The following is a 23,676-nucleotide window of genomic DNA, read 5'->3' as shown; positions in this document are numbered from 1 at the left end:
CCGCGTGCGCGCGCACACACACACACACACACACACACACACACACACACAACACACACTCAGCGCCTCCTTTCCCTCTGTCCTCACAGTTTACAGATAGGTTCTGTAAGAACAGACTGGGGAAATGAGGGAACTCCTTAGAAGGAGGGTCACTTTGATCTCTGTTGAACCCACCAGTGACCCTGATCCTCTGCACCACGTCTCTGAGGATCTCCAGTTCACGATGGTGTCTGGATCAGAAACAACCATAAAAGCCACACAAGGTCCCAGCCTTCCTGACAGTGGAGGGCCTGGGTGTGCGTCCCAGTCCATCACTGATGCCAACACGCCCTGCGGCAGAGAAGCCTTACGAGGTTGAACTTTGGTTTGGGCAACTAAGAATGAAAACTTTTTTTCTTTTGAACCATTCATGCGTTACAAAACGTCTCAGAGAAACTCCTTTAAGACTGGTTCCCTATTAAAGAAAAGGAGAAAATTCGGTTTCTTTGATGAGGAAAAACTTTGATGCATAAAACAGATGATGCAAGGAATCCTGTCCCCCTAACTCCTCTTCCTTAATCTATTTAATGCGTTTTGAAATCTTTGCAGATAAATCAAAATGTGAGCAAAAATAGAAGAGGTGAAGGAGGGGGAGGCTTTTTGTTGTTATTGTTTACAGACATCAAGTAATTATTTCTGAAGTATTTATAATTTTTAATTAAAGTTCCAAAGAAATCTGCATTATTTTATTTTGTGAACGTTAAAGCTAGAGAGGAGAGGGATTCTAATTTTGGGGGGGAATTCTGAAGTACAGATTTAGCTTAAAAGGTTGTCACATAGGTGTCGACAATAACACTGGGATGCCACTCAAACTTTGCTCTCCTTCCTGTTTTCTGGAACTCTTCCTAAGAGCTGATGCTGAAACTGAGGGAGGGGCTTCCCATTTTCTCCGACATTTCTCAGGCAGCGTTTCAATGTTCTTCCCTTCTGTTTGTCTCTACTGCAAAGCATCCCTGGATACTTAGCTGCTTCTCCTTGTGCCATGTCTAGGGAACTAAGGCTTCCTTTACAGGGGAGGTTGGGGGGAAATGGGGAGCTAATGGCAATGAGTACAAGACAGAAGGAAATGTTCTCAAATGGATTCTGGTGATGATTACACACTCTTTTTTAATATGATGGTACTGTTGAATTGTTTGGTATGCGGATTATATGTCAACCAAACTGTTAAAATTGAAAATTAAAGAAAAAAACAGACTTGCACCTTCTTCCTTGGAGAGAATATAATTGCTAGTAGTTCAAATAATGATGGTTTATTTTTAAACTTGAAATCGGCTTGTGGGTTCATTCATGATGGTTTGAATTTATCGTGCTTATCTACTATGCATATTTGCATCCACACATATCTGCTGAAGTTTCCATAGTCCATGTTACTCTCTAGAATAATTAGTGCTTTCTCCAGTGTCTCCAGATAAAAATCTAAATTCTTTAACTTGCTTGGAATCTCTCTTGCTTTCTTCTTATCTGGTTCCCCCCTCTCTTCATAGGTTCAGCTCAACAGACATAATTTACAAGAAATCTCCAAGACACCAGGCCGTCTATCCTTCTAATAAGCAGAGGTGATAATAATCCCTCCTTTTTGGAAGGAGCACTGATGATACACTGGTTGGGATGCTAACTAAGAGGTCACTGGTTCAAATTCACCAGCTGGTCCATGGGAGAAAGATGAGACAGACGCTTCCTTGAAAAATTTACAACCATCGTGGAAACCCTCTGGGGCAGCTCCACACTGCCTTGTATTTTGTTTATTTAGATGATTATTTTTCTCAGTTTCATCTTCCGTCATGGTTTTCACATCTTAATGTGTACACATATATAGATCATGCGAGAATCTCATTGCAATGCAATGTTTGGTTCCGTAGGTCCTGGGTAGAGTTCGGCATTTCTAACAAGCTCTCAGTGGATGCTGATGCTCTTCTGGCCCATAGCCCACACTTGGGTCTAGTCTAGAGCAGTGGTCCTCAGATTTCACTGTGTATCCATATCCCTTGAAGGGGATGGGATTCCAGCCCGAGAGATTCTACTTCAATAGGCCGTGGGTGGGCCTTAGAACTTGACTTTGGAACAAGTTTACAGGTGGCTCGGGAAGAACCGGTTTGGAAACTTCATACTGCGAGAATCTCTGAACGTCTCTAGAAAATTGCTTCCACTGGGATAGTACATGACTTTGCTGTGGTGCAGAGAACCCCTGATGGAGATTTAAGAGTAACATTTTGATGCCTCAGTGTTAATTCTGGTGTCCAAACACATTTACTATTATTTTGAGCAGCATCTCTCTCTAACATACTTCCCAAAGCGGTGCCTTCCTTAGGTGTTACAGTAATAATCCAAATCGTAACCTGTACCCTTTGACAAGTAAGTGTTTCTCTGAGACCGTGAGGTCGTGGCTACCCACCAGGTGGTCTTCTTCTCTGGTGAAGATGGAAACGGGAGAAACATATTTGAGCTCAAAGGTCTCATCGGGCTCCATGAACAATGGCCCATGTTTTGACAGCTTTTGCCGCACGCTAGGGATTCTATTGTGGACTGGAGGGGAGGATACATATGACAGATGGTAGATCTCGTTTGTCATATGAGCCAATGCCAACTCATAGTGACTGCATAGTGTAGCGCTGTCCCTGAGATCCTGAGACTCTTTATGGGAGTAGAAAGCCTCTTTTTTCTCCCATGGATTGGCAAGGGATTTCGAACTTCTGACCTTGTGAAACCCAATGCGTAACCCCTATGCCTTCTCCTATGTAGAAGATAGACATGAGCTATACGACTCTTTGAGGATTTGTTGTTACTGTGTATGGATGAGTTGACTTTCTACCCATAGTGATCCCATGAGACAAAGTGGAACTGCCTCATAGGTTTTTTTTTTAATGTATCAATTCTTTAATTGGGTTCTTTGTGAGAAATATAGAACATGAATGCATGAGGACAAATTCCATTTGAGCGAGTGAACGCAACACGCGTGTAGCCTGGGAGCTGGGCAATGGCTTTCGTTTTTGGTATGCTTTTCCGGCCATGACTTTCTGAGCAACCTTGGGTTGATCCTGTAATCTCATATTTCTCTTTCTCTGCATCAAAGATCTCGCCTTTTTTTCTGCCGGGGCTTGTGCAGTTTCTTCTTGAAGTAGGCATCTGCCAGATGTTTGGGGGTTTTCATAGCACTGATATCAAGTTTGGTGGAGGTGGAAATGATAGGTTTCTGGTGTGTTCTACATAAAGGAAATCGATTGAGAGGCAGAGTTCCAGTCACAAGTAGCAAGCCACTGCCCAGCTGCCTCAGAGAAAGGACTCTCTTGCCTTGTTGGTCCAGCCAGGATGATCAGGAATTTCCCTGGGGCTGATGCGGGAGCAGTTTCCTGCGTGCTGACTGACTTTTTGTTTTTTTTGTTTTTGCTTTGGCCCAACAGCTCCCAAGAGACATATTAAGTAGGGCAATACATACCTAAGCATTTTGTGCAGCTTAGCTACTCAGGCACCACCATTCTGGTCCCTACCAACTGCCGTTGTGACAGTAGGAAGGACCTTTTCCTTCTTCTCAACCCTGGATGTGGCCGCTCACTATTCCTCTTATCCATGGCCTTTCTGCTCAGGAATAGCTGCCAATCCCTCTGACTAGACAGGATTTCAGCTACAGGGGGGTGGGGGGGCATGCCATTCTTGGGCTTGGCGCCCTTGAAGTTAGTCTTCTGAATTTGTCGCTGGCATCTGCTTTCTTGACTTTAGGCTTCTCCTTGGTGTCTGGCTTTCTTCTCAGCCTTTTCACCCACCATCTTGCATGATGGGAAAGAGACCAGAGCTTTTTCTAGGCTGTGATCTTTGTGGGAGCAGATTGCCAGATCTTTCTCTTGAGAAGATGCTGGGGGTTGGGGGAGACTGCGGAGCATCAGCTGAGCACTTCCCCCTTGTTCTGTCAGGGCTCCATCCTCCAGGGATCACCAATCGCAAACCATCAGAAAGGAAAGAACATCTGTCTTGAAGTTATTAATTCAAAAGCAGAAAGCTGCGATGTCAAAACCCAGCCAAGGAAATCATCGTTTGTTGGTTGGTATTCTTTGGAGCAGAGAGATGTTGACTACACAGTTCTGGAAGGTCAATCACCCTCTTATGCTAGCCTGATACGGTTAGGCTACAACCGCTTTAGTTCAGGGAGAAGAGTAAATTCCTTTGGAATAAACCATGCTTCATTTATTCTGAAAATGGACCAACTATCAATATTTGATATAATCAATAGTTATTTCCTCTTCCGCTATACAGATTGCTGTTGTTCTCAGTAACAGGTGTTGAGTCCACTCTGATGCACAGGGATTCTGTACAACAGAATGAAACACTGCCTGATCCAGCAGCTTGTTCACATTATGATTGAGTCCATGTGCAGCTTCTATGTCATATTTTAATAGTATGCTATATTCGGTGAGCGTGGTTACTGCCCCCCAAATATTTATCCTCTTGTGAAATACAACTTAGGTAAATAAATACATATTCTATTTATCTGTCTATAAATACATATATGCAAATATAAGCAGAGGAATTGATATGTTAACCGTGTTACCAATGTGGAGAGGGAATGCAGAGGAAGTAAGGATGCTTTCTGCTAGAGCAGTGGTTCTCAACCTGTGGGTCATGACCCCTTTGGGGGTTGAATGACCCTTCCACAAGGGTCACCCGATTCCTAACAGTAGCCAAATGACAATGATGAAGTAGCAATGAAAATAATGTTATGGTTGGGGGCCACCACCGCATGAGGAACTGTATGAAAGAGTCGTGGCGTGAGGAAGTGGAGAACCACTGGGCTAGAGGATGTCCGAGGAGAATTAAGGAAGGGGTGGCATGTGAGCTAAGCCTTTAAAAATTCAAAGGGTTTTGGCAGCTGCAGACCCATTAAGGGGCTTATATAACCAGTACTTACTGTACTGAACTCAGCTAAAGCTTCCACTTCATGTGTCTTGCAAATATTTTAAGGTTTATTTTTCTTCAAATCAGAGATGGATAATGTAGAAAAATAAAAGTGAACTTTACCGAAGGAAATGCGGATTCTCTTTGGTAGCATAAAAGGTCAGCGGTTGCTTAGATATTTTTTGGATTTCTGTACCTTAATTGCCCTGAAAGCCAAGGAAATTTGGGTTGTTGACAGATGACTGGTTTTTCTGTGGCCTTGTCTGCACAACTCTAAAATAGAATTCAAGGCTGTCCGTAGTTTAAAAGACTACTTTCCTAAGCCAGACTTCAGTTATAAAAATATTGCTGTAAATTTTTTCTTCACATCTCTAATAATTCTATAGATTATAATAAAAATGTTTGACAAGATACAACAAGGAACCATTGGCTTCTTTCGACATCCGTTTGAATGTGACGGGATCAAACCAGTTCTTTGCTCTCATTGTGTGCACACTGACTTTGGAACCCGCCTAGACCACCGTGTCCGTGATTGTTCAGTTTCCTGCCCATTTGCAGACCTTTTGCAATCATTCTTTTTATGAGCCAATCTAGAATCTGTGTCCTGTCCCCTTGATCTTTTCCCATTTTTATTTTACCTTTCTGACACTGCCATTCCTTTCGCTCACCTACCAAACCAGCAATTCTGGGTCAATCCACCATCTAACTAGAAATCGTTATCTCTTTACCTTAATTATGTGTTACTATGTTTAGGAAACCTGCTTGTTAAGATGCCTCTTCCTACGTTTTAAAATATTTTCAATCCAATCTGAGAATAATGTTTTCATTGTGAGTGCATTTGTTTGTATTTATTAAGATGGCTGATTTATTTGACTTTATTTATATAACTTATTTTGAAACTTTATTATGCTTCTAAACATTTCTTTCATTTTATTTTTTGCAACGAATTCTTTCTTCTTTTTTTTTAAAAAAGAAAAACTTTTATTGGGGGCTCTTACATCTCTTATCACAATCCATACATTTATCCAGTGTGTTAAGCACATTTGCACATATGCCACCATCATCATTTTCAAAGTATTTTCTTCCCACTTGAGCACCTGATATCAGCTCCCCATTTCTTCTCCCTCTCCCCTGCCCACCCTTCCTCACAAACCCTTGATATAATATAGATTATTTTTTCCATATCTTACATCATCCTCTGTTGCCCCTCACCCACTTTTCCATTATTCGTCCCCCTGGGAGGGGGTTCTAGATTGATCCTTGTGATCAATTCCCCCTTTCTTCCCCATGGTCCTTTAATCTTCTTGGTATTTCTACGCCCTTTGTTGGTCCTGAGGGGCTTGTCTATCCTGGATTCCCTGTGTTGTGGGCTCTTATCTCTAGCAATGTGCATGCTCTGGTCTAATCCGATTTGTAAGGTAGAATTGAGATCATGATAGTAGGGTGAAGGAAGCACCAAAGAACTAGAGGAAGGTTGTGTGTTTCATCGGTGCTACACTTTCCCCTAACTGGCTCATCTCTTCCCTGTGACCTCTCCTTGAAGGGATGTCCAATTGTCTACAGATGGGCTCTGGGTCTCCACTCCATGCCTCCCCCACCATTCACCTTGTCTATGGTTTTATTCTCGGTCTTAGATGCCTGATATCTGATCCTATCGACACCTCATGCTCACACAAACTGGTGTGCTTCTTCCACGTGGGCTTTTTTTGCTTCTCAGCTAGGTGGCTGCTTGTTTATCATCAAGCCTTTAAGACCCCAGATGCTATATCTTTTGATAGCCAGGCACCATCAACTTTCTTCACCACATTTACTTATGCACCCATTTTGTCTTCAGCGGTTGTGTCGGGAAGGTGAGCATCAGTCACAGAATGCTGGATTGGTAGAACAAAGTGTTCTTGTGTTAAGGGAGTACTTGAGTTGAGGCCCAATGTTCACCTGCAACCTTAAATCTTAACATGTAGATATGAATACATAGGTCTATTCCCCTTTCATTTTATATATATATATATATATATATATATATATATACACATATATACACACACATATATATAAATATATATATGTACATTTAGGCCTGTATTTAGTCCTCTATAAATGTCCTTTGCCTCCTGGTTCTTTCCTCTATTTCCTTTTTACTTTCCTCTTGTCTTACAATCATGTTCGGTCTTCATTCGGGTTTAGTAATTCCTTGCTGCTACATTGCCCTTGATTACGCCCCACTAAGCATCCTATGACCTCCATTGATTTTTGTTCACGTGTTCCCTTGTCCCTGGGTTGGTACCCCTGCCCCCTTCTATTCGCTCACCTTCCCTTCTCCCGTATTCCCTGGAACCATTGGTCCTGTTCTTTTCATCTCTGAGTTATTTATCCCGCCTGTCTTATCTAGACAGACATGCAGATACATTAATAAGTGCAAAAAACAGGCAAAGCCAAATAAAACAACAGAGGAAGTCAAAACCAACAAAACAATAACAACAGCTGCAAAAACCCAAAATAACAATAACAAAAAGAAAGCCACTGATAAAAATGGAGAACCCTATAAATCGTTCAAGGTCTGTTTTGGGCCTTTATGAGTGTTTTCTGGTTGAGTGTGAGGGGGTTCCACACTCTATCTCCAAAGTCTAATTTGGTATTCCCCAGGCGTTTCATCACTGTGCTCCCCTGCTGCTCTGGTGCACGCCCTCAGTGCCTCGCCCCTGTGTGATGGGGTCGATCGTGCACTATTCCCGCACTGTGTCTCCAGTGCTGTCCCCGCAGCGCCATGGTTCAGTGAGGGACGCCATGTCCCATGGTGGGGCCGGCCCTACGGTCCTCCCCGGGTGTTGTCTGCTCTGAGCAGGAACATCACCCTCAGGGTTTGGTAGGCCAAATTTCCTCTCCTCCCTCTCCATCCCTTTGTGGTGTGCTCTAATCCATCTCGCCCCTCTCCCCAAGCTGTAGCCCCAGTGCTGTCCTCTGAAGTGCATTCTTCTGAGTGGGGGAGGTGTCCACATAGTTGAGATTGGGGCTGGCCTCACAGACCTCTCTATTGGTTCCCTGGTACATGCCGGTATGTGGTATTCATGTCTTGGCGCATTGGGTGGAAGTCTGGTCTCTCCCTGTCCTGTGGAGATATAAATAATACTACCACCCTGGGCGGGTTAGTGCCCTGAGCAGTGATTTCTTTAGAAAACATCTCTCCCCTCTTTGTTAAACACTGATCTTTGTCTCATCCTGAAGGTGTTATATTTTTGTCCTGGAACTCCAACACGCATGTATAAATTTGAACTTCACACTTGGAAGGTGCTTGGTATATCAATTTCTTTCTTTGATGTCTGTATTTATTATTATACATTACCCTCTGAGTATTGCTTTTCCTGTGTCTCAATGCTTTTGATGTGTTATGTTTTTATCTTCTTTTGATTCAAGCATGTTTTTATTCACTTTTTATTTCTTCGATTACTCAGTAGTTCTTAAGGAGACTGTTCATTAGTGATCATGCATTTGATTTTTCCTCATTGACCTTTCTATTGTTGATTTTTAATTTATAGCACTGTAATCTAGAAGATGATCAGGAGTATTTTTGATGTTTTAAAATGAGAGAGGCAAAAAGAGGATCTGATCCCCCAGGACTCAAGTAAGGAAAATGTTTAGAAAATGATGATGGCAACATATGTACAAATATGCTTGATACAAGGAAATCATTGGAGAGGTCTGAGGGGCCGACCCCAATCCCAACTATGTGGACACCTGCCCCTCCCCATGGAAGAATTTATTTCAGAGGACAGCACTGAATCTACAGCTCTGGGAGAGGGACATATCTGATCAGAGCACACGGGAGCAAATGAAGGGGGAGGAAGAGAGAGTGGAGCACATCCTGGCCCACCAAGCCTTGATGAAGAGATTCCCACCCAGAGCAGCCAATCCACAGAGAAGACCATATGGCTGGCCCCATTGTGCGACACGACATCCCTTACTGACCCATACATAGCCCTACAGGGGACAACACTGGAGACACAGTGTGGGAATTCCACCTGATCTGATCCCACCACACCGAGGCAAAACACTAAGGGCGTACAACAGAACAGCAAGGGGAACAGAGAAATGAAGTCTCCAGGGAATACCAAAAATAGACTTTGGGGTCAGGTTTTGACGCCCCATCAGACTCAACTAGAAAACACTCCTAAAGGCCAACAAACAGTCCTTGAACTAACTACAAGATTTTCTTTCTTGTTGTGTTTTGTTTCTTTTTGTCATTGGTTTTTTGTTGTTGTTTTGTTTTACTTTGTTGCTTGGTTTTCCTCTGTCTTGTTTTTGTGCATGTTATTATCTCCACAGTTCTTTCTAAATAAGACAGGCTGCATGAACAACCTGGAGGAGAAAACAATGGGACCAACAGTTCTAGGGGACATGGGAGAGGGGGAGGTGGGGGAAAATGTAGTGGTGTTAACAAACCCAGAGACAAGGGAACAACAAATGATCCAAATCGGTGGTGAGGAGGGTGTAGGAGACCTAGTAGGGTGTGACCAAAAGTAATGTAACCGAGAGGAATTACTAAAACTCAAATGAAGACTGAGCATGACAGTGGGGCAAGAGGAAAGTAAAAGGAAATAGAGGAAAGAGCTAGGAGGTAAAGGGCATTTTTAGAGGTCTAAATACAGGCATACACATATGTACATATATTTATATATGAGGGGGTGGAAATAGATTTTTGTGCATATATGTATACTTTTAGTATTAAGGTAGCAGAAGGATATTGGGCCTCCACTCAAGTACCCCTCTGCAAGAACACTTTGTTCTATTAAACTGGAATTCCATGATGCTCACCTTCCAGACACAATCACTGAAGACAAACTATATAGCGTCTGGGGTCTTAAAGGCTTGAAGTTAACAAACAGCCATCTACTCAGAAGCAACAAAACCCACATGGAAGAAGCACACCAGCCTGCATGCTCACGAGGTATCGATGAGATCAGGTATCAGGCATCAAATAACAAAAAAACATATCATTGTGTGCTCACCTCACTGATATGATCACTGAAGACAAATGGTTGCATAAGCAAATATGGTAAACAAAGCAGATGGTGCTCGGCTATCAAAAGATATAGCATCTGGGGTCTTAAAGGCTTGAAGGTAAACAAGCGACCATCTAGCTCAGAAGCAACAAAGTCCACATGGAAGAAGTACACCAGCCTGTGTGATCCTGAGGTGTTGATGGGATCAGGTATCAGGCATCAAAGAACAAAAAATCAAATCATTGTGAATGAGGAGGAGTGCAGATTGGGGACCTGAGACCCATTTGTAGGCAACTGGACATCCCCTTACAGAAGGGTCGTGGGGAGGAGACTAGCCAGTCAGGGTGCAGTGTAGCAACAATGAAACATGCAACTTTCCTCCAGTTCCTAAATGCTTCCCCGCCGCCCCCCTCAACCCCCCCCCACCCCCCGGCTACTATCATGATCCCAATCCTACCTTACAAATCTGGATAGATCAGAGGATGTACACTGGTACAGATAGGAACTGGAAACACAGGGGATCCAAGGTGGATGATCCCTTCAGGACCAGTAGTGACAGTGGCAATACTGGGAGGGTTGAGGGAGGGTGGGTTGGAAAGGGGGAACCGATTACAAGGATCTATATATAACCTTCTCCCTGGGGGATAGACAAAAGAAAAGTGGGTGAAGGGAAACTTCAGACAGGGCAAGCTATGACAAAATAATAATTTATAAATTATCAAGGGTTCATGAGGGAGGGGGTAGTGGGGAGGGAGGGGAACAATGAGGACCTGATGCCAGGGGCTTAAGTGGAGAGCAAATGTTTTGAGAATGATGATGGCAATGAATGTATAAATGTACTTTACACAATTGATGTATGTATGGATTTTGAAAAGAGTTATATGAGCCCCTAATAAAATGATCTAAAATATATGCTGGTACAATTTATGTATGGAATGTTAACAAGAGCTGTTAAGAGGCCTCAAAAAATAATATAAAACACAACGAAAGAAAAAATGAAAAAAAGTTGACACTTCTGTGATTCAATTTTACTTCTTGCCCTTTCAATGTATTACCTATTGCTAAAATCTTTTGGATTTATATTTGTTGTTTTTTGTATGGTTCCTAAGGTTTTATGTATTTTGAAAGTTTGTTCTTGTAGTGTTTCCTGAAATCTTCTAGCATTTACTCTTTGTTTGCTTTGACTTTATCTACATAGGAAATAACTAAATAAAATTCTTTTCAAGCCCTTATAAGGTAGTGCCAATGCCATTTCTTGCTCAGGAAGGCTTTCTGACTTTATTTTTGTCACTTGTTTGAGTTACTCTGTCCTGTTTCTTTTTGTAAATGAAGGTTTCCCATTGTTTATGAATCACTGTGGTATTGTTAAATTTGTATGTAATTGATGATGGCATGTTAGTGTGTTTTGCCTTCCTTTCGTCTTGATATTTCTGAATGAGTGAGGCAGGATTTTTTTTCCCTTGATGTTTTTCTTGTTTTCTGTTTCACTTATTTCTACTTGAATCCTTATATTTTTCTCTTTTCTTATAGTGACTGCAGGCTTATTTTGTTATTCTTTTTCAAATTGTTGGTGATGTTGAGTTCAGGTGTTGATTCTGGTTTGTATATAAATTTCTTATTGGGAAAGCTCCTCCCTCCCCCTTTTATGCAAAGGTTGAAGTAGACAATGGAGATCCTTATGACTTCTTTGAGATAGTGCCCAGACATAATTTTTTAGTCTAAGTGCTATCTAATAGAGCTTTCTTGATGGTAAGTGTTCTACATCTGTAATGTCAACATGACAGTCACTGGTCACTGTGGCTGTTGTGTACCTGAAATGTGTACTAAGGAGTTAAGGAGTTTTATTTAAAATCTTTCTCCCTTCCTGTGCCCAAACTCAAATCATTTTTTCATTCTCTAGTGGTTACTTTTGCATTTTCAACATGATTGGAAATAATAAAATAGCTTTTTAAAATGAAAGGAAAAAACCCTCCTGTAGTAATATTCTGAGAAACGGCCATGAACTAAGCAGACCTTCTCCCTTCAGCCCAGCAGCCATTCTTCTTGTGTCCTTGGTCCACTTGGATGAGGAACCCCTATCGCCCCCCAACACACACACACACTCAGACAGCCGGGGCCTTGCAGCCCAGCCAAAGGCATTATACATGGTCTCTGCTTCCTCCCCTCAGCCGAACTGCACATACTTAAAAATGAATTTGGGTGGGTTAGCACTATGATGGGAAGGATTTCGGGGGCCCACTTCATTCAAACAATGAAAGGATCTGCCAGTGACTCACTCCCCTCAGTGAAACTCTCTTGTCCATAAGGCCACCTGTGGGGCAGTCCTGCATCCGGGCTGTCAGCTCACCGGTGCAAATAAAATCTGTCTCTCAGACGGCGTCTTGGTCAGTTCTTCCATCTCTCGGCACCTAGGGTCGTGTGTCTTCCTCTCTTAAGGTTGAGCCCAAACAACTCAGATTACGCATGGAGAAACTCGACTTCAATGAAATGAAACAGAGTTTCCTCTCAGTTACTATATTTTTCCTATTTCCTCCAAGGGTTACATGAAAGACTATGTATAATTCAGAAGAGATGTTTCTACTGTGAAACAGAAACACCCCATATTTAAATCAATTCAAGTCTCTTCCTGACATTTTAGGCGGTATCTAGGACACATCTGGACATTTGGGACATCCAAATTTGACTGATAAATTGTCAACAGAATATTTAGTAAAAGAAAAGAACTAGGAAGTTAATCTTTTTTTTTTTTTTAAGGCAACAGCATTTCTATAGGTCGATACCCCCGCAGCTCAGCCTTTCTTTCGTGTCCTGTGTCACACTTGCCCTTGAAAGCAGAGGAGGCTAACATTCGAAGGGTGTGGCTTTTGAGGTTGCCACATGGCCTTGTCCTGATTTAAAATATCTCTCCGTGTGCCAGATGGCCTGGGAAGCAGCAGACACAGACATTTCTGCCCTCAGCTTGGCCCTTTTATGACTCGGGCTCTTGCTGGGCCCTACCGAAGTCTCTCTTTCTAAATCCTGGAAGCTCTTCAAGCCCTCAATCTGGCTTGAAGAGGATCTAGACCCTCTTCTCTTCCTCCTTCAGTGAAAGCAGAGAACCGGACTGACTTCCAGGCATGGGGAGTGAACACCGACCTTTCCCTGTTCCCCTGAGAAAATGAATTCTTAGCCACTTCCCAAAGGGAAGTGTCCCTCTGGAAACGTCAGTCCTTAGGAAATTGTGCCTGTGGAGCTATGTAGAAACCCTGCGAGGACTCTACTCTTAGAATCTTCAAAAGGCCCAATCTGTGGGGCTACCTGGCCGGGAGGGAGGAAACAGCCTTCCATTCCATTATCAGGCTGCACTGTGTGGAAATCGATAAGAAGCAGTTAATTGTCAGTTATTGAATGGTAATGCCTTAAAAAATTAGAAAAGACAGTCCTGCAGGAAAAGGCAATGAACAATACCTAAGGAGGGGAATAATCTGTTTCCACGTATAGGTTGGGAAGAGAAGATCAATTTGAAAAGATAAAAGTAAATACATTGCAAGGGTAAGTTCACTCATCAAGCATTTATTGGGCATCTGCTATGTGCCCAAGATAGTTCTAAGAGATGTAATACTCAGTGAACTTGACGGACATGTTCTAGGGCAGTGGTTCTCAACCTTCCTAATACTTTGACCCTTTAATACAGTTCCTCATGTTTTGGTGACCCCCAAAGTATAAAATTATTTTCGTTGCTACTTCATAACTGTCATTTTGCTGTTGTTATGAATCGGGACCCTTGTGAAAGGGTCGTTTGACCCCCAAGGGGGTTGTGACCCACAGGTTGAGAACCGCTGTAGGACCTCATGGACTTCACACTCCAGGGTAGGGCCCAGCAGGTGTGTGCCGCACTCCTACTTTGGAGTGCAGGTGTGTGGAGGGGAATCAGAGGAAGCAGCTCTCAAAGAATGGTGAAGCCTAGGCCTGAAAAGAGTTGGATGGACAAAACCCCTAATTTAATTTGACTTCATTTTCAATCATCTTGTTAAAAAACAAAACAAAATGTTAGCCTTTAGGCCTACTTTTGCTGCTCCTTTAAGCTTTTATGCTCAAGATAAAAGGAGCGCTTTGGATGCTGTGTGAACGCTTTGGACTGCTACACAGAAGGTAGGGGGTTTGAATCTTTGGAAAAGGACTTCATGCTTGGCAACGTAGAAGGTTAAGGAGACCGTTCAGGAGATGGATTGACACAGTGGCTGCAGAAATGGGGCAAACTTAACAGTAATTGTGAGGATGGTGCAGGACCAGGCAGTGTTTCGTTCAGTTGTGCATAAAGTGGCTATGAATCGAAACGTATTCGGTGACACTTGACAACAACCGAACAATAAGAAATGTAACCTGGAAGCATAAACGTGTATGCAATCTCTTCCCCTCTCTCCTTTTATGCTCCTGCTATAAATAATTAAAAACGTGTATGCAATCTCTTCCCCTCTCTCCTTTTATGCTCCTGCCAAAACTCGAGATTTCTATAGCGAAAAGACCATACATGAATACTGATTAGAGATTTTGTTGTTGTTCGTTGTCATTAGGAGATGCTGAGTCAACGCTGACTCATAGTGATCATATACTTTAATGGAATGAAGCACTGCCTGGCCCTGTACCACCCTCATCACTGTTTCAGCCACTGGGTCAAACCATCTCCTAATTTTCATGGATCCTCTCTGTTTTGCCAAGCATTATGTCCTTCTCATGGTCTAGATTGTGTGTACAAAATACACGAGACACAGGCTTACCAGTCTCGCTTTTAAGGAGCATTTTCGAGGCATTTCTTCCAACATGGTTTTTTTTCTTTCATAGTCCATAGTATATGGAAGGCTTCATCTCACAGACAGGAGAGCCCAGTTCCTGGAGCTGGAAATGGTGCTTGGTAAAGGAGAGAGGCAGGGAACAAGAGGAAGACCATCAATTATATGGATGGACACAGTGGCTGCAACAATGAACTCAAACATGAGACAATTGTGAGGATGGTGTAGGACCGGGCACTGTTCGTTCGGTGTGCATAGGGTCGCTATGACTGACTGACGTGTTGGCACCAAGCACCAATGATAGCACATTTAATAGTCTGCTCTGGTACCCTAATTCAACCCATCCAGTCCTCTTCCGTCTTCTTCACTGTCCAGCTTCGGAATGCCTCTGATGTGATGGAAAATCCAATGGCTTGAGTCAGGCCCACTTTGGTCTCCAAGTTATAATTTGCTTGGTCGAACTGTAAAGGGGTCATGAGCAATAGATTTGCACCAGGCATTTGCTTTCCTGACTGTTTCACCAGCTATGCTTGTGGATCCAAGTAATATGAGATCGTTGACAAATTCATTCTCCCCTTTGACTATGTGATGCCACTTCGTGGTCTGCTTGTGAGGAGCTTTGTTTTCTGGGGTCAGTTGTAACCCAGAACACGGTGGGATAAAGCACCGCTATGAAATGAGGACTGGTGCTTCTGTTGGGATTTGTGGGTACGAATGAGGAAAACAGGCCAGCCTGCTTTATTTATTTCTATTTATGTTGAGCGTATCATGTTATCTTTGACCCTTGAAAGTGCTTCCAGTCTTCCATATTGTCATCAAGTAAGGTCGTGTTTTCTACATATTGCAGGTTGCTAATGCATCTTTCTCCAACCCAGGGCTCTTTTATTTTTCTTTCCCCTTTCCTTCCCCCATCCAACCGCCAGGGACCCTTATTATTATCTTTTCCCCTATAATAGATTTTTTGGGACATATCTTACACTATCCAGTATCAAGCCAATGTTCTTTTATAGTGCAACTTCTTGGATTATTTACTCAGCATACAGACTGGATAAGTACGGTGAAACAATACAACTCTAATTTAAAACCTTTTTATTCCCTTGCTTTGTTTATATGACTGCCTCTTGGTCTATGTATAGGTTCCATGAGAGCACAATTAAGTGTTCTGGAGCTCCTATTCTCTGCCATGTTATCTACAATTTGTTATGACCCACACGGTGGGCTGCTTTTGCTCTTTGAGTTGGTCCAATTGCTAATATCAAAGCGTAACTTTTTATAAACACCAGTTCATTAGTGATATTTTTAATTCCCCCCAAATTATTTCCCAGTCATCTTGTTAGTACTCAGTGGGTCAGAATCCAATTTTCTAGGGAAGTTTCAAAGCTCTAAAAAGTATCAACATCTTAAATTTAAGGCTATAAATCATATATAGTAAAAATATGAAAGGGCAGATAGAAAAGAAGAGTAGCAGTAATTTACACCATAACGCCCTGCTCTCGATGTCAGCAGGAATACTCAAAGGTATTGTGCACAGTTCAGATTTTTTTTTCTATTTTTGGCTCCAGATCTAAGAAAATAACTTCAAATAGTTTTTTTGGCTTAAAAGGTGAACATCCAAGGGGTAGACTGATCTTTTCAGCATAATGGAACACAATATTACTATTTAGTGAATATTGCAGTCTCAACATTCCATTGGAATTTGTGGATTTAGATGAGAAGGATAAGAAAAAAGCCAGCCTTCGTTTACATCTTTCTTTTTGCTGAATGCTATCCTGTGGCATTTGGCCTGCGCTGCTAATATTATTTATTCATATGCTATTGACAGTCAATAAGTTACAGCAGTGGGGGGGGGTGCATGAAATGGTGCGATAACGCTCGATGATACTTTTCACAGATATTTTCTTTCACAGGTTAACCAAACCACTAATAATCTTGAAAGAAAGCACAGGCGCCGTGTTACTCAATATCGCGCTATTCTTTGGGACGATGCTATTCCTGTGCACTGGTATTGAACGGCTCACAATCTTAATAAAAATCTAAGAGCTGAGTTGGTAAGAATAAAGATGGCAAGTTAAGAAACACTCAATAAAAGAAATGAAACAAAGCAAAAAGACGTGTGCAACACTTCTGAAAGCTTCTCCTCTAAGCTCCACTCCCCTGACTGAGAACTCGCCTGTGTTTGTCTTGTCAGTCACAGATACCAGGCACAGATAGAGTGCACTTCGTATGCGCTAAATAATGCGTCCTCAACAGGGGCGATATTGCCAATGAAAAAGTAAAATTACGTAGTTCTTGTGTGTGGGAGGAATCTTTTTTTTTTTTGTTTTAGTGTGTAAAGCACAGATATTACACCAAGTACATAAACAAGTACTTTCAGTATTCAAATTTTATAGGAGGGGGAGTTAGGGGGAAAAAAATTCTAAACCACCCCCTTGTGGTTGTTAGATGCTATCAAGTTGGCTCCAAGTCCTGGTAAATTTATGGATAACAAGACAAATGCTGCCTGCTTTTTTGCCATCTTCAAGATGGTTTTGTTTGGGCTGTTGTGTCCATCTATTTTATTGAGCATTTCATCTTTTTTTTCCTTCTCCACTGACCCTTGATCTTACCAGCTATGATGAGCTTTACTTATAATTGAACTTGGGGGATGATAATGTGGAAACAACAACGGTGAGCTTAAGATACCTTGGTGCTGTGTAGATGAGATAATTTATTTCCGGAGGAAGCTGCCTAAACTAAAAAAACCCTCATATATAACATCAACTAAGACTGGTGATGTTGTGATTACGAGTTGGGCTGTTAACTGCAAGGTCATCCTGTTGGAAACCACTAGCCGCACCTAGGAAAAAAGATGGGGCTTTCTACTCCCATAAAGATTACTGTCTAGGAAACTCAGAGAGGCAGTTCTACCCTGCCTTATAGGGTCACTAGGAGTCTGAATCGATGGCAGTGAGTTTGGATTTTGGAGGACTCAGGCGTATCCTTCCCAAGCCATGTTATTTTCAATGGCCACATATGCATATGAAAGTTGAATATTGAGACACAACAAAGCCCACATGGAAGAAGCACACCAGCCTGTGTGAATCCAAGGTGCTGAAGGGATCAGTTATCAGGCATCAAAGAACAAAAAAACATATCATTGTGTGCTCACCTCCCTGATACGATCTCTGAAGACAAATGGGTGCATAAGCAAATGTGGTGAACAAAGCAGATGGTGCCTGGCTATCAAGAGGTGTAGCGTCTGGGGTCTTAAAGACTTGAAGGTAAACAAGCGGCCATCTAGCTCAGAATCGACAAAGTCCACACGGAAGAAGCACACCAGCCTGTGTGATCCTGAGGTGTTGATGGGATCAGGTATCAGGCATCAAAGAACAAAATATCAAATCATTGTGAATGAGGAGGAGTGCAGATTGGGGACCCAAGACCCATTTGTAGGCAACTGGACACCCCCTTACAGAAGGGTCTTGGGGGGGAGACTAGCCAGTCAGGGTGCAGTGTAGCAATATGAAACATACAACTTTCCTCTAGTTCCTAAATGCTTCCTCTCCCGCTCCCCACACTATCATGATCCCAATTCTACCTTACAAATATGGCTAGACCAGAGGATGTACACTGGTACAGATAGGAACTGGAAATGCAGGGAATCCAGGGCGGATGATCCCTTCAGGACTAGTGGTGAGAGTGGTGATACTGGGAGGGTTGAGGGAGGGTGGGTTAGAAAGGGGAACCGATTACAAGGATCTACCTATAACCTCCTCCCTGGGGGACGGACAACAGAAAAGTGGGTGAAGGGAGATGTCAGACAGTGCAAGTTATGACAAAATAATAATTTATAAATTATCAAGGGTTCATGAGGGTGGGGGGAGTGGAGAAGGAGGGGGAAAATGAGGAGCTGATGTCAAGGGCTTAAGTGGAGAGTAAATGTTTTGAGAATCATGAGGGCAACGCATGTACAAATGTGCTTTACATAATTGATGTATGTATGGATTGTGATAAGAGTTGTATGAGCCCAAGTAAAATGATTTAAAAAAAAGAAAGAGAGTTGGACACTGAATAAGGAAGACTGAAGAAGAAATTGATGAGTTTGAATAATAGTGCTGGCAGAGAATATTGAAGATATCATGGACTGCCAAAAGAACAAATAAATAAGTCTTGGAAAAAAATAGAGCCAGAATGTTCCTTTAGAAGCATGGATGATGAGACTTCATCTCACATTCTCTGGACATGTTGTCAGGAGAGACCCGAGATCCCTGGAGAAGAACATCATGTTGGTCAAGTAGAGGGTCAGCAAAAAGAGGACGGCCCTCAAGGAGCTGGACTGACACCCTGGCTGCAGCAATGAGCTCAAGCACAGAAGCAATTGTGAGGATAGTGCAGGACCAGGCACTGTGTTGCCCTGTTCTAAGTAGGGCTGCTTGAGTCCTCACACAGTGATTGACCATTATAGCTTGAAGCCACAATGGTAGCCTTGGTAATACATGATGAAGGAATCTGAGTTGAATCGGTAGATCTTTCAATGGTCTTACTATAAAATCAACAAGCCTGGACCCAAGTGGAAGGCGAATGTTGAGAATGACAAGGGCAACAAATGTATAAGGGTGCTTTACATAATTGGTATATGTATGGATTGTGATAAGAGTTGTGTGAGCCCCAATAAAATGATTTAAAAAAAAAGAAAACACTGTGCATCTACTCTATAGATGCATTTTCCGATATGGTAACCACCAGTCCCACGTGGCTCCTGAGCACCTGATATACAGCTGGCCGGAGATGCGATGTGTCAGCAATAAAATATACACAAGATTCTGATGACTTACTTAAACAAAAAGAAAGCTAAGCAACTTATTAATAATTTTTATATTGAATTCATGTTTAAATGACAATACTGTAGTTATATTGGGATACATAAAATATATAATTAAAAAACATCAGCAAGCCTGGGCCCGGATTCTTTATATCGTTGATAAAGAATTGATGGGAAGTCAATCCTAGTTTGCTTCTTATTTAGCAAAGTATCTCTGTTGCTTTTATAGGTGTCTGTGTGTATATATATATTAGACAATATCTTGACTGAATACATTTAATTGATTTGTCAAATTGACAAAGGTTCTCCATGCCCTCTGTATGTAAACTGCGCTCTGTAGAAATCCTTGGCACTTTGAGCATTCCAAGAAAAGTAGGCTACTCACTTTTAAACCCACACTTCTGTTCTTCCAGGTCAGTGGTATGTTAATCAAGGGCTGATATGATTTCTTCCATCTATAAGAGTTGCATTTGGTACTATACTTAATTATTATTTGATGAAAGAGGAGGTAAGCCTGTGAATGCCAAAAGAAAGAGGATTATTTTTCTTAAAAAAACCTGTGAATGTTTCAGAAAGAGTCGAAAAGGAGAGTCACACATTGAAGTCAAGAGTAGTCCAGGTGGTGGTGTGTGACTCCAGTCACGTTCAAGTGGAGAGCCATGGAATAGGTATGGAGTCAATAGAGGGTGGGACTTCACCAGCGTTGAAGTTTTGCCATATGAGTGTGAAGGAGGGAGAGAATGTCCAGGAGAGTAAAGATATATGAAACCTGCCTGCCGCCATTGAGTTGATCCTGACTTAGAGTGCACCTCTAGGACAGAGTAGAGCTTTCCCTTGGGGTTTCCGAGATGGCAAATCTTTATGGGATTAGATAACCTTCTCTTTCTCTAATGGAGTATGTGGTGGGTTTGAACCCCTGACCTCGAAGTTAGCAGCCCAGCTCTAAACTAAGGCTCCTATGATATATTCAAGGTAGTCAACATAGTGATGGGCATTGGATTGTAAGCTAGATCAGGTGGAAAGTGAGGATAGGAAAGACACGGTGAAACGATGGTAGACTTAGTCAACTGGAGGCATTGGGGAAATAGTGAGTCATCTGACACGGAGGAAGTTGTGACTGGAGAATGTAATGCTAGCAACTGAGATCAGGGAAGGGATGTAGTGAATGGTTGTTACAGGGTGGGATTGAGTGATGGAAGTACTACCGATGATAGCTGTATCGAGGTGAGCATAAAAAATATAAGCGGCCTGGGTACTGGAAAAACATTGAAATAACAAGAATTATCCCAAGATTGAGACTAGAGAGAGACAGTGAAATCGTTCAAAGAATGAAGAGTGTCATGCAGTTCAAACCAACGAAATTCATTGCCATCAAATTCCCATCACCTCATAGAGACCTTACAGGGTGAGTTTCCAAGACTGTAACTCTTTATGGGAGTAGAAAGTCTTTATGGGAGGAATAGAAAGTCCTATCTTTTCCGGTGGAGCAGCTCACATTGCAGCTAGCCTCCCCAGGGCAGGTCAGAAAATACTTTGAGGACAGAGAACATCCGGGCTGCCATCACTGAGGAAAGGCTTGTGAAGAAAGGGGCGGAGTCTGGGTATTGAAGACTGCACGGTCAGGTTAGACTCGATAGAGAGGACAGGGGAGGTCATTTCAAAACGGAGTCAAAGAATATGCAAAAGCCAAATGGCAGCAGAGCGCATGGTGTGTTTTTGAGGTCAGCGAGGCCAGAGCTGGGCCAGGCTTTAGATTGTGAAAGACTTGGAACGTTGGGCTGTGATTTTTTTCCTTTATTCTTTTTTCTCTAGAAAAGTAATTATGGTTTGGCTGCTGCCTTTTAGAATTCTCTCACAGTGCTTATCTTTACTGATACTATCTTGGGAGTCAAAATTAATCTTTGTGCTCCCATTTTGAGGCTGTGGGAAATTGCCTGTGTTTGCAAATGCAGGTAAGGAGTCAATCACTTTAAAAAATATGAAAGAAAAGATCATATGGATTAGAAAGTTAGAAAACAAAAATAGAATCTGCACGGAAGATCACTTAGAAGCTACATTCTCAGAAACGTGTGCCCGGTAAACATCAGATTCTTTATCTTAAAACTTTGATCATAGAGCGCTTTATCTTAGAACGTCATCACTTTGAATTTGTCACTTTTTCCATCGCACTTGAAGTGAACTGAGCTAATTCTGCCATTTCCACTTCCCTTTGACTTTCCATTTCCTTTTTTTTTTTTAAACAAGCACTAAAAAACAAAACTAAACTCCCTGCCATGGAGTCGATAGTGACTCATAGAGACCCTGTAGGACTGGGGAGGATTGCCCCTGTGAATTCCAAGACTGTACTTCCTTATAGGAAGAGAAAGCACCCTCTTTTCCCCAGGGAGTGGCTGCTGGTTTTAAACTGCTGACCTTGCAGTTAGTAGCCCAACACCACACCATCAGACCTCCTCTTATAAAGCACATTAACAGTTCATTGACTTGCAAACAGCTATTGAACTATCACAAGAACCTGCATAGGAGATGGCTTGACCAGGGCTTTAGATAGAAGTCAAGTTCTGGTAGGCTGCTAGATGAGATGTCAAGTTCTGGTAGGCTGCTAGATGAGATGTCATCAGAATATAAGGGCAACTTTTTTGCTGAGGCATACTTATGATATCAGACTATGCATGTCCAGTGTGTTAATTTCCAAACAGGTCTCAAATCATGTATTTCAATCAAGGTCCTTTTAGAAAAAGCTTTGTCATACCAAGTTTTATTGAAGAGACATAAACAAAGGGATTCAAGACATGGATATGGACAAAGGTAGAGAACTAACAACAAAGCACGTCCCTGACTTGTTGCTGCAGCGATAATTTCTTTTGTAAGAATTAATATCAGATTAGTCTCAGTGAGTTGGAAATTAAATATGTCTCAAATGTCCACCTCTTCAAAGATGTGGCTTTGATCCATTGCCCTGCCGCTCCTGCCTTGAGTCTATTCCTTCATGTTTCTGAGCTCTGAGATCAGCTGCAACAAGCCACAAAAACTCACAAAACTTTGGAAAAATGTCTCACGCGGTGGTGGGTGGGGCTCAGTTCAAATTCTGAGGCTCAGCCAGAGGGGTGCCAAATGTAGGGTCCAGAGCTAGAAACCAATAATGTCCCAAAGCCACCCCAGGTCTTCTTGCTTCCATCAAAGCTCAGTCAGGAAACAGAGGTCTGGCTTTCCAGGAGAGGTGATGTATGCTAGAACCAGCACAAGACGGCGTCTTAAGTCACACTGTTATCAAGGTCAAAGCAAAGATGCCTCCAAGGCAACAGAAGAAATGTGACTTGTTTCATGCCCTCTCCTAACATGTGGTCTGAAAGATGCCATCCAGGAAATGAAGTGAGTGGCCCGACTCTCATTCTCTTCCGACGTGGGGTCGTAAGGATGCTCCCAAGGAAACAAAGGGTTTGGTTTGGCCCACTTCCTCCACCAAGGTCAGGTCTCAACACCCCTCCTGTTCATCATGGTAGAGAATGATCTCCAAAATGGAGCCGTGGCCACTCGCAGGTGAGGTCCAGACCCACGATGCAGAAAGAACCATGGCTAGAAGGGCAAGCGGAATTGACCATAATTCAGTCGCTATCCAGTCAACTCCAATTCATGGACGTCCGTGTGTGCCAGAGTAGGACTTTGGCCCGTAGGGTGTTTTCGTGGCTGATTTTTCAGAAGTAAATTGGCAGGTCTTTCTTCTGAGGCACCTCTGGGCAGATTTAGACCTCTAATCATTTGGTTAGCAGCTGAGTGTGTTAACCATTTGTACCACCCAGGGATTCTGGGAAGCACATGTACCATTGCCATCGAGTCAAATCTGACTTGTACTATCTGCATAGGACAGAGTAGACCTTTCTCTAGGGTTTCTGAGGCTGTAAGTCTTTACATAAACAGACTGTCTTATTTTTCTTCTGGAGAGGTCCAGTATGTTCCAAATGCTTAGCCTACTGCACCACCAGGGCTATGGTTGTTAAGAGGTTGTTATTGCCAATTGATGTATGCATATGTGTGGATTGTGATAAGAGTTGTATGAGCCCCTAATAAAATGTTTATAAAAAAAAGAAGTTGTTATTGCATCTAAGCCTGAAGGTGTTAGCTCAGTAAAAGCTATACCCTGGGAGAGGAACATGGAAGGGAGCCATGGCCATCAGCACACAACCCCTAG

General features: G+C 42.4%; 1 protein-coding gene and 1 pseudogene across 2 annotated transcripts in view; one reads left to right on the top strand and one right to left on the bottom strand.

Annotated features, from left to right (window-relative positions):
• The window catches only part of CD28 (CD28 molecule), a 116,820-nt gene that overhangs the window by 37,754 nt on the left and 55,390 nt on the right, over window positions 1-23,676 (top strand). The gene's annotated exons all lie outside the window — the stretch shown is intronic.
• On the bottom strand, window positions 2,914-3,800 carry LOC142424711 (large ribosomal subunit protein eL6 pseudogene; annotated as a pseudogene).

Source organism: Tenrec ecaudatus, chromosome 13 (assembly GCF_050624435.1).
Source record: "Tenrec ecaudatus isolate mTenEca1 chromosome 13, mTenEca1.hap1, whole genome shotgun sequence".
Taxonomy (NCBI): domain Eukaryota; kingdom Metazoa; phylum Chordata; class Mammalia; order Afrosoricida; family Tenrecidae; genus Tenrec; species Tenrec ecaudatus.
Note: the sequence above shows the minus strand (reverse complement) of the source record. Positions and strands in the feature narration are given on the sequence as shown.